Here is a 12252-nt window from a genome sequence, read left to right on the forward strand (position 1 = left end):
ACAAATAGTGGTAGCGGCAGAGCTGTGCAGAACCATTCACGCCCTTCCCCAACGCCCCACCTAAAAGCTCTCATTTGCAGAATGACTCACTGGGATGAGGGGGTCCAACCTGTGGCCCTGAAATGAGAGAATCTCAGGCTCAGAAGGGGGGTCAAAGGCACCTACTGCAGCCTAGCCAAATTATTCATTTTCCCCACAACCCTAGTTCCCAGAAATTTACATTTCAAAGACCAATAAAATTTCCCCCAAAATTTTGGAGACCAAAAAGTTAAGACTATTGCCAAGTGAGGTTATTAGGGAAAAAACCTCTGGTCTATATATACCATATTTCATAAAACAAAGAATACCTGAACACCAAACCCTTAGAGAGGGCTCAGAATAAAGGACAATACTTTTTTAAAAAATCTAATCTTTATTATTATTTTTTATTTTTATTTTTTTCTTTTCTTAATTTTTTTAACTTAAATTCAATTAATTAACATGCAACATATTATTGACTTCAGAGGTAGAGGTCAGTGATTCATCAGTCTTATATAACACCCAGTGCTCATTCCATCCCGTGCCCTCCTTAATGTCCATCACCCAGTTACCCCATCCTCCACCCTTCTCCCCCTCAGTAACCCTCAATTTGTTGCCTGTGATTAAGTGTCTATTATTTGTTTGTTTAATCTTTACTATTACGATGATAACTTTTTTAAAACTCTACACCCAACGTGGGGCTTGAACTTACAACCCCGAGATCAAGAGATCCCATGCTCTACTAACTGAGCCAGCCAGGCACCTCTAAAGGATGGTACTTTTTTCTCTTTTTTAAGATTTTATTTATTTATCTGTCAGAGAGAGAGAGAGAGAGAGCACAAGCAGGGAGAGCAGAGGGAGAGGGAGAAGCAGGCTCCCTGCTGAGCAAGGAGCCCAATGTGGGGGCTCGATCCCAGGACCCCGGGATCATGACCTGAGCCAAAGGCAGACGCTTAACCAACTGAGCCCCCCAGGCGTCCCAAGGATGGATTTTTAATGGACTGAACTTAGTTACACAAAACACCTGGGACATCCTCGGATGACAGCTGGTTTGGCATCACAGCCCTACACCAGCCCGCCAGTGATCCGTGTAGCGCTTCTCAGAACTTCCTCAGTGTTGGGGGCTCACCATTTGAGACAGCCTGACTTCGTTTCAAAAAACTCTAACTACTAGGATTTTTAAAAATATATAAATATACTCTTATAAAAAATTAATCTGTTGGGGATAATGTTTCAGTTCCCTTCGTCCCTTCACTCCACTGCACATTCTGCGACCACCTTCGGTACCAATTTCCTTGCGGCCCGGTAAGTAGTAAGAGTAATTGCTAGAACACTGAGTGCCTGTGAGCTGAGCACTGCGCTGACTAGTTAATATGTATTCACTCGGTTACTTCCTAGAACCACCTCATGGGGCAGGTGTAATTATTATTCCTGTTTACAGATTTTTAGGAAGCGCAAAGACTACTTTGCCCAAGTACGTAGCCAAGTTCACATTCCAACGCCAGCAGCCTGGCTCCAGAACCTCTCCTCTTAACTATCACACTTGGAGAAAGGTTTCCTTACATATCCAATTCGAATGCGAGAAATACATCTGCTTCCCTCCTCCTCCCATGGCCCCTGCCCCAGTTCAACTTCTCCTTCCATTTCCCCAGGATTGCTGCAGTAAACCCAACCCATTTCCCTGCCTCCACTCTCTGCATCTAATGTACTCTTTCCTCCTATCTTGCATTCATTCATTCATTCATTCATTCACTCATTCCTTTATTGTGTAGGCTCCATGTTCAGTGTGGAGCCCAATGTGGGGCTTGAACTCATGACCCTGGGATCAAGACCTGAGCTGACATGGAGAATCAGACACTTAACTGACTGAGCCACCCAGGCGCCCTCTTGCACACATTCAAGTTGCTGGTTTAAGCTTATTCTCATCATAAAAGTAGTTACGCTCAGTTAAAGAAAATTTGAGAAATACAGACAAGCAGAAAGAAAAGCAAAAAGAATCCAATCTTATTCATAGTCTTACCAACCACCAAAACCATCTCTATGAACATTTTGATAATATTGCTTCCAGCCTCTCTCCTTTTTTATCCATACGTGTTTTTTTTTTTAACTTGGCTATAATAACACTACATCTAAACTTTTAGTGAAAATTATCTCATGGGCATTTTTCATGTTACTAAACACACAACTGTTATTGTAAAGCTAAGCTCTGTTCATATTAATTATAATTCAAAAATTTCCAAAGCTCCTCCCGTTCCTATAATACAAATTTTAAATTCCTTAGTTCACGGTGGTTTTGGGTTTTTTTTTTTTAAGATTTTATTTTTAAGTAAACCCTACACCCAATATGGGGCTCGAACTCACAATCCTGAGATCAAGAGTTGCACACTCCACCAACTGAGCCAGCCAGGCGCCCCTACTGCAGTGTGTTTTATCTCCCATTTTTCCATACCCTGGCCCCCACCCCAATACATACCTTAGCATATGGGATCTTCGTTGCTCAAACACTTCCTACACACACCCTGGGCCTTTGCTGACACATATTCTAGATTGTAAAGGACACATGAATTTTGGTTCATCTATGTTTAAACTGAACTCTTCTTTCACTCCCAAATCCACTTTCAACATCCCCACCGTCCCCCTACCCCAAAGCTCCACCATCATTGGCTCAGGGCCAACCTTGGAGTTCTATACAACTCCTTTTTTTCTCACATGACCCACATCCCATCCATCAGCAACTTCAATAGGCTTGGCCTTGGAATATCTATTGTGAACCCAAACACTTTTCCACATCTGCCCCTTGACATCCCAAATTCAAACTGCCTGTATTTCTCACCCATGTGAGTAACAGACTATTATATCTGGACCTCCCTGCTTTTCGCTCTGGCCTCCACACAACACACTGCTTCCAATGCAGGAGCCAAAGGCTCCTTTAGAAAAGTAAATTTTTTTAAAGATTTTATTTATTTATTTGAGAGAGAGAGGAAGAAGCAGATTCCCCACTGAGCAGGGAGCCTGACTCCGGCTCGATCCCTGGAGCCTGGGATCATGACCTGAACTGAAGGCAAGACGCTCAACTGACTGAGCCACCCAGGTGCCCTGGCATTGGGACTTTTAAAAAGCTCCCCCAGGTGATTCTAAAGTCCAGCCAGGACTGAGAACCACCAAGATTCTGGTTAACCCTTGACTAGGAATCCTATCTCCAGGAATCTATCCTTTTTAAAAAAAATTACTAACAGATAATCTGAATAGGTTTCTATCTATTAAAGAAATTGAATCAATAACTAATAACTTTCCAAAACAGAAAGCCCCAGGCCCAGATGGGTTCACTGGCAAATTTTACCAAACGTTTAAGGAAGAAATTATACCAATTCTTTAGAATCTCTTTCAGAAGATAGAAGCAGAAGGGGCGCCTGGGTAGCGCAGTCGTTAAGTGTCTGCCTTTGGCTCAGGGCGTGATCCCGGCGTTCCGGGATCGAGTCCCACATCGGGCTCCTCCGCTGGGAGCCTCCTTCTTCCTCTCCCACTCCCCTGCTGTGTTTCCTCTCTCGCTGGCTGTCTCTCTGTCACATAAATAAATAAAATCTTAAAAAAAAAAAAAAAAGAAGACAGAAGCAGAAGGAATACATCCCAACTATTCTTATGTGGCCAGAATTACCCTAATACCAAAACCAGACAAAAACATTACAAGAAAAGAAAAAAACTACAGACCAAATCTCTCATGAATATAGATGCAAAAATCCTCCACAAAATATTAATAAATTGAATCCAACAATGTATAAAAATTATATACCATGACCAGGTGAGAATTATCCCAGGTATGCAAGGCTGGTTTAACATTCCAAAATCAATTAATATAATCCATCATATCAACAGGCTAAACAAGAAAAATCACATGATGATATCAACGGATGCAGAAAAAACATTCACCAGAATCCAACACCCATTCTTGATAAAAACTCACAGCGACTAGGAATAGAGGGGTACCTCTTCAACTGGATAAAGAACATCTATCTAAAACCTATAGCTAATATCATACTTGACGATGAGAAACTCAGTTTTCCCACTAAGATGAGGAACGAGTTAAGGATGTCCCTTCTTGCCACTGTTTTCAATATTGTACTGGAAGTTCTAGCTAATATAGTAAGACAAGAAAAGGGAAAAAAAGATACATAGATTGGGAAGGAAGAAACAAAGCTGTATGTGTTCACGGATGACATGATGCCTATATGGAAAATTTAAAAGAATCAACAACAACAAAAAGTCTTAGAATTAATAAGCAATTGTAGCAAGGTTGCAGGATACAAGATTAATATACCAAAGTGAATCACCTTCCTATATTCTAGCAAGGGGAACAAGCGAAATTTGAAATTACCATTTACATTAGCAGCCCCCTCCAAAATGAAATATTTATTTTTGATATGAAATATCATATAAACAGATCTAAGTCAGAAAAACGATAAAACTCTGATGAAAGATATCAAAGAAGAACTAAATGTTCATGGATAGGAAGACTTGATATTGTCAAGATGCCGGTTCTTCCCAACTTGAGCTGTAGATTCAACACCATCCAATAAAAAGTCCAGCAGCTTATTTTGTGGATATCAACAAACTGATTCTGAAGTTGATATGGAGAGAAAAAGACCCAGAATAGCCAACTCGACATTGAAGGAGAAGAACAAAGTCGGAGAAGACTGACAATACCCAACCTCCAGTCAGTGTAGTATTGGTGAAAGAATCGACAAAAATGTCAATGGGACAGAATACAGAACCCAAAAAAGACCCACATAAATATAACCAACTGATATTTTTTCTTTACAATATGAACGCTTCACAAATTTGCGCGTCATCCTTGCGCAGGGGCCGTGCTGACCTTCTCCGTATCATTCTGATTCGACTAGACGTGCTGCCGAGGCGAGCACTATAACCACCTGATTTTTTTAAATTATTTTTTAAGATTTTTATTTATTTATTTGACAGAGAGAAAGACAAAGAGAGAGGGAACACAATCAGGGGGAGTGGAAGAGGGACAAGCAGGCTCCCTGCTGAGCAGGGAGCCCGACGCAGGGCTCGATCCCAGGACCTGGGATCATGACCTGAGCCAAAGGCAGATGCTCAACGACTGAGCCACCCAGGCGCCCCTTTAACCAACTGATTTTTAATAAAAGAGCAAAGGCAAAACGATGGAGGAAAGATACAGTTTTCAATAAATGGTGCTACTGTAACAATTGCACATCTATCCAGCAAAAAATGAATCTAGATATAGACCTACATTCTTCACAAAAACTAACTCAAAATGGATCACAGATCTAAACATAAAACTCTAAACTATGAAACTCCTAGAAGATAACATAGGAAAAGCCCTAAATGACCTTGGATAAGGTCATGACTTTGTAGATAGAACACCGATGGCATGATCCATGAAAGAAATAATTAATAAGCTGGACTTCATTAAAATTAAAAACTTCCACTCTGCAAAAGACAATGTCAAGAGAATGAGGAGACAGGCTACGAATTACAATAAAATATTTACAAAAGATACATCTGATAAAGGACTGTTGTCCAAAATATATAAACTCTTGTGGTGCCTGGGTGGCTCAGTTGGTTAAGTGTCTGCCTTTGGCTTGGGTCATGATTCCCAGGGTCCCATTGCCCCTGCTTGTGCTCTCTCTCTCTGTCAAATATAAAATCTTTAAAAAACCAAAATCAAAACCAAAAAAACTCCCCAAAATATATAAATTCTTAAAGCTCAACAATATGAAAATTAACAATCTGATTAAAAAATGGGCAAAAATCCTGAACAGACACCTCACCGAAGAATATATACAGATGGCACATAAGCATATGAAGAGATGCTCAACATCGTATGTCATCAGGGAAATGAAAATTAAAATAAATATGAGATATCATGGGTATAGGAAAAACCTCATAGTCCTCCTCTACGTCTATCCTTTACTCTCACATGACTACCATACTCAGAATGCTTCTGACACCAGATGCATGGGGTTTTTCCCCCACGCCAAGCAATTCTGCAACACCACCTGGGTGTCCTGCGACTTACCTCCATTCTCACACTATCTACTTAGAGATAGTGTCACATCCCACAGGTTAAAGGCTCACTCCCACAAGACTTCCCTCCACTTCAGGTGCCAATCACAAGTAGTCCCAGGTTACCCAGAACTCTGTCCAATTGTCTACAGGTCAGAGGTTCCCATGACCTCCTCCTCCTTGGATTTGATTAATTTGCTAGTTGACAGATCTCAGGAATACAGTTGCTTATGTTTACCAGTTTATTAAAGGATATGATAAAAGCCAGATGATCAGCCAGATGAAGAGATACATAGGGCAAGATCTGAGAGGGTCCCAAGCTTCCGTCCCTGTGCAGTTGGAGTGCATCACCCTCCTGGCACGTGGATGTGTTTACCCACCTGGAAGCTCCCCAAACCTCAGACTATTGAGGTTTTGTGGACGCTTCCTCATGGAGGCATTAATTATTAAGCCTATTTCCATCCCCTCTCCCCTCTCTCCAGAATGGGGGACAGGGCTGAAAATTCCAAGTTTTTTTTTTTTTTTTAAAGATTTTATTTATTTATGTGACAGAGAGACAGCCAGCGAGAGAGAGGGAACACAGCAGGGGGAGTGGGAGAGGAAGAAGCAGGCTCATAGCCGAGGAGCCCGATGTGGGACTCGATCCCGGTACGCCGGGATCACGCCCTGAGCCGAAGGCAGACGCTTTAACGACTGCGCTACCCAGGCGCCCCTAAAATTCCAAGCTTTTAATCATGGTCTTTCTAGTGAGTAGGCCAGGAGCCCTCCAGGAGCCCACCCAGAGTCACCTCATTAGAACAAAAGACACTCCTATCACCCAGGAAATTCCAAGGGACTTAAGACCCCTACGTCAGGAAGCTGGGTCAAAGATCAAATATCAGAACGGAAGAGGCTCCTAGGGCTCTTATCACAGGAAATTACAGGGGTTTAGGAGTTCTGTGCCTGACACCAGGGGCAGAGACGACCATATACTCTTTCTGTGATTTCACACCATTACACACTTATTAGAAGGGCCAATAGCCGGAACACTGACAACGCCAAAGCTGATAATGGTGTGGAGCAACAGGAACTCTCATTTGTTTCTGGCGGGAATGCAAAATGCTGGAGACACTTTGAAGACTAGTCTGGCAGTTTCTTACAAAACTAATATATTCTTTTTTTTTTTAATTTAAAGATTTTATTTATTTATTTGACAGAGAGAGAGAGCACAAGTAGGCAGAGTGTCAGGCAGAGGGAGAGGGAAAATCCCTGCTCAGCAGGGAACCTGACGCAGGGCTCGATCCCAGGACCCTGAGATCACGACCTAAGCCTAAGGCAGCCGCTGAACCGACTGAGGCACCCAGGTGCCCCAAAACGAAATACATTCTTACCATAATTCCAGTAATTGTGCTCCTCGGCATTTACCCAAATGAACCAAAAACCCATCCACACAAAAACCCGCACGTGGGTGTTCACAGGGCTTTATTTATAATTGCAAAAGCTTGGAAGAAACCAAGATGTCCTTCAGTTGGTGAATGGATAAACAAACTCTGCTTCACCCAGACACAGAGGAAACGTAAATGCGTACTCCTAAGTGAGAGGAGCCAATGTGAGAAGGCCACACGTTATACAAGTTCAACTACGCGACATTCTGGAAAATGCAGAACTATGGAAAGAGTAAAAAGATCCGTGGTTGCCGGGGTTAGCGGGGAAGGACAGATGAACAGATGAAACAGAGACCATTCTTAGGGCAGTGGAATGACTGTGTGATACCACAGTGGCGGATACGTGTCATTATACATTTGTCCAAACCCATAAAATGTGTAACACCAAGGGTAAAGCTAGTGTAAACCACGGCCCTTGAGTGATAATGATGACAATGGACAATGATTAGAACAAATGCGCCCTTTGGTGCAGGAAGTCCATAGTGGGGTTGACAGTGGGGGAGACTGTGCACGTGCGGGGACAGGGAGTATATGAGAACGCTCTGCACTTTTTGCTTAGTTTCTCTGAACCTAAAAAATAAGTTTATTAATTTAAAAAATGATGTATAGGAGTATACAAGGGGTCATTTATGGGGCACTTGGGTGGCTCAGCTGGTTGGGCGTCCGACTCTTGATTTCAGCTCGGGTCATCATCTCGGGGTCATGGAATGGAGCCCCACGTCCAGCTCCAAGCTCAACGCGGAGTCTGCTTGGGATTCTCTCTCTCCCTCTCCCTCTGCCCCTCCCCCTCCCCCACTCATGCTCTCTCTCTCTGTCAAATAAATCTTCAAAAAAACCCACAAAGGGTTATTGATGACAGCAAAAATGTGTAAACAATCTTACAGTCCGAGGGGAGGGAAATGGTTATGTGAATTACATCCCACAGCCACTCAGTTCTATTTGTGAAGCATTTATAATGAGCAGGGCAAATGCTGAGAAATTGAAAAAAGCAGGTATCTATAATTGTATGAATGGACTGATAAAATTATGTATTGCAAAAAGCCTAGGAGGATAGCTTGCTGAAATGTTAGCAGTGAGTTGTCTCTGTGTGTTAAATTTTGTTTTTATAAATGTGTATTCTTTTTATTGTAAAACTCGTGATAAAAAACTTAAATACAGAAATGGATAGTAAACAGAAATTACCCATAACCCCATTATCTGCCAGTAACAGAAGTCACCTTCAATCGTGAGAGAGTGGGTGATTTTCTTTTCTTTCTGTTTTCTACTATTTGTAGATTTTCTACTACTAGTAGAAAATCTAATACACTTCATTTTTATTTTTACTTTTTTTAAGATTTTATTTTTAAGCAATCTCTACACCGAACGTGGGGCTCAAACACACAACCCAGAAATGAAGAGTCACACGATCTTCCAGCAGAGCCAGTCAGGTGCCGCTCTTTAAAATAATCCTCTGGGGGGCTCCTGGGGGGCTCAGGTGATTAAGCATCTGACTTTTGGTTTCATCCTGGTCATGATCTTGGGGTCCTAAGATTGAGTCCTGCATTGGGCTTTGCACTCAGTGCGGAGTCTGCTTGTCCCTCTCCCTCTGCTCCTCTCCCTGCTTGCTCACTCTCTCTCTTTCTCTGGAATAAATAAATAAAATCTTTAAAAAATAATAATCCTTGTAGGGGCACCTGGCTGGCTCATTCAGTGGAACGTGCCACTCTTGATCCTGGGGTTGTGAGTCTGAGCCCACATGTGGTGTAGCGTTTATTTAAAAAATTTATTTTTATTTTTTATTATTTTTTAAAGATTTTATTTATTTGACAGAGAGAGACACAGCGAGAGAGGGAACACAAGCAGGGGGAGTGGGAGAGGAAGAAGCAGGCTCCCCGCTGAGCAGGGAGCCCGATGCAGGGACGTGATCCCAGCACTCTAGGATCATGACCTGAGCCGAAGGCAGACGTTTAACAACTGAACCACCCAGGCGCTCCTCAAAAAATGTTTTAAATAAATAAATAAAAATAATCCTCTGCAGGTATCAGTTCTAAGGCCACCATCAGCCTCTCCATGGAACCATCGAAATCCTCCAGTTTGAATGGACCTCCCAACCGTATCTACACTGAGTTGTGTCTGTTCTGGCGCAGGACACAGCTTACTGTCTGCTTATGAACTGTGTCCTTGCATTCCCTTCTTCCCTTGCAGGCGGAGACAAGTCTCACCCTTTCTATACCCCAGTTCCGTATCTAGAAATTTACTGATTAAATGCCTCTGCCATGTTCCCCCGTCACGTCCCTGACCGCATATCTGCGTGCCCTCTCCCCAGCCAAGACGGTGGATGCTCAAAGAGGATCCGTCTTCTGTTAGGGGAGCTGGAAGGCCTAAATCTCTCCCAGCTTCCTAGCTTGGATGTTGCTGCATCCCTCCCTTCCACAGACCAGGACACGCGGGCGGGGCATTTTCTCCAGAAGGGCCCCAGTCAATAATGCATCTTTGTATGAAGCAGCAACCTTTGCACTGGCTCCAATTAGCATTTTCAGATAAATCCGTTTCTCAGATTAACCAGTTGGCACTGACATGCAGAACCTGACCCTGGGACAGAGATAGAGGCAGACTAAGGTGGGGTGGTGAGCGGGTGGCAGAGCAAAGATCTGGCTGGTGGGGAGCAGTAGGAGTGTTCTGGGGTAGACGAGGCCGGCTGGGGGCAAGACAGGTAAGGGAGCAGGGATTAGGTGGGCGCAGCCCCGACTGAGAAGGCCATGAAAGTACATTTCACTTACTTTACCAAAGCACTTAGAGCCGCAGTGTGAACTGAAAACCGGGAGCTGCAGGAGGGTCTGCCTGGACACCAAGAACAGCCTCAGTCTACGGTTTTAGGGTTTCAGGCGATCGTTTCCTTTCTGTCGCTAATGATGGCAATATCCACGATTATATAGCACTTACACTGTGTCACTGGCCTGTGCTTTTTATTATGTTAACTTGATCAATCTAAAAACCAGGGGAGAGAGGTATTATCATCTTTACGTTACAGATGAGGAAACTGACACGGAAAGATGGAGTAACTCGTCCAAGTTCCCACAGCCGGACATGGACAGTCTAGAGCGTGGAATCCATCAGAACCCCTGCTCAGCCCTGCTGGGTGCTCCCCAAGGGCTGAGAGGGCACAGTGAGAGCTCCCCTTCCAGGATCAGGCCCCCCGGGGCCTCTGTTCAACCCTTTCACTTTTCCTTTCTGGTTCTACAGGAGGAAGCAAGAGAGCTGGAAAGCCTGTAGCACTGAGGTGATTTTTACTTACCTTCAGAGGCAGTTTAGAGGTGACCAGGAAACAAGCTCTTAAAACAAAACAAAAAAAGGAGATCCTCCCATCCCTAATAGTGTAGTATTCAAAAGCTGCCTCTGGCGATGCCTGGGTGGCTCAGGCGGTTAAGCGACTGCCTTTGGCTCAGGTCATGATCCCCGGGTCCTGGGTTGGAATCCCGCATTGGGTACCTTGCTCAGCGGGAAGCCCACTTCTCCCTCTCCCTCTGCCTGCCACTCCCTCTGCTTGTGCTCTCTCTCTGTGTCAGATAAATAAAATCTTTTAAAAAAAAATCTCCCTCTATCAGCCGCTGAGTCTAATTAAGCCTTGCAAATAACCTCTAAGCGCCTCCTGGAGCTGAGAGAAGTTCAGGCATTTAAAAAATACTTATTGTAGGGGAATCTGGGTGACTCAGCTGGTTGTGTCTGACTCTTGGTTTCAGCTCAGGTCATGAGCTCGGGATCCTGGGATCGAGCCCCATGTTAGGCTCCACACTCAGTGGGGAGTCTGCTTACCCCCCCCCCCGCCTCTTCTTCTGCCCTTCCCCCAGCTCATCGTGAACTTTCTTTCTCTCTCTAAAATAAATAAACTAACTAACTAACTTATTGTATACCTACCATGTGCCAAGCACTTGACTAAGTTCCAAAACAATTTTTTTTGGCTGAAAGGATTATTATAGTCAACAAGATGGCAGAAAAATTTGGGGGTCTCCTCAAGCAGAGATGGAACACATGGGACTACTGAAGTGACTCCCCTCTGCTCCAGGGCCCAAGCCTTCCCAAGAAGAGCGGCCATAGGAACAGGTCAGGAGTGGCTGATGTCAAAGATGTCTCTGAGGCAGAAGACACTTAATAGAGGGCTTTCAGGTCCCAGACACTGTGTTACCACAAGACATAAGAAGCCGAGATCCCTGAGTCACTGCTTGGAGGTTATGAAGTGAGAAGAGCGGTCTGATTTTATGTAACCCCGTTACAATACAGGCAGTTGTACCGGGAGAATGACAGACAACAGTGCTTGTCTGGGAAGCTTTCCCCAAATTGGCCGTCTTCCTCCCCACAGAGCTCATCTCTTCTCTACAGGGTCTCCTGAAGCACCTTGTCTGAGTTTCTACAATGGCACTTCTAGTGGAGGTTTTGGGGTCAGTCTTCTCTTGGGTGGTGAGCTCCTTAAATGTAGGGCTTAATACAAGCCCATCACTCAGGTGCTCAAGAAACTGAGATGACTCAGTGGGGAAAAGGAGGAACAATGTGTAGCTTTGAACAGAACATCTAAACCGATGGTAAGATACCCAAGTGGTCCTACACCACCAGCATTTTAAATAAGGGCTTCAAGCTTGGGTAAGACGTCAGAAGTGATTTAGGCCATCAGAAAAGTGTCAACACTGAGAACTTTAACAGAAGAAGAGGTCCTGCTGATCAAGATCGTGGTAGGTAGCCAGGCACTGCGCCGAGCTCTTGTCATCTTTAATTAAAAAAAAAAAAAAAAAAA

General features: G+C 43.8%; 1 protein-coding gene and 1 non-coding gene across 3 annotated transcripts in view; both read right to left on the bottom strand.

Moving 5' to 3' along the window:
• The window catches only part of CCND3 (cyclin D3), an 89953-nt gene that overhangs the window by 38113 nt on the left and 39588 nt on the right, over positions 1 to 12252 (bottom strand). The window lies entirely within an intron of this gene.
• Positions 4831 to 4937, bottom strand: LOC121105736. Its single transcript, XR_005838387.1, has one exon. It is a non-coding gene; the product is annotated as a U6 spliceosomal RNA (small nuclear RNA).

The sequence above is a fragment of the Ursus maritimus genome, unplaced genomic scaffold (assembly GCF_017311325.1).
Source record: "Ursus maritimus isolate PB19 unplaced genomic scaffold, ASM1731132v1 scaffold_29, whole genome shotgun sequence".
NCBI lineage: Eukaryota > Metazoa > Chordata > Mammalia > Carnivora > Ursidae > Ursus > Ursus maritimus.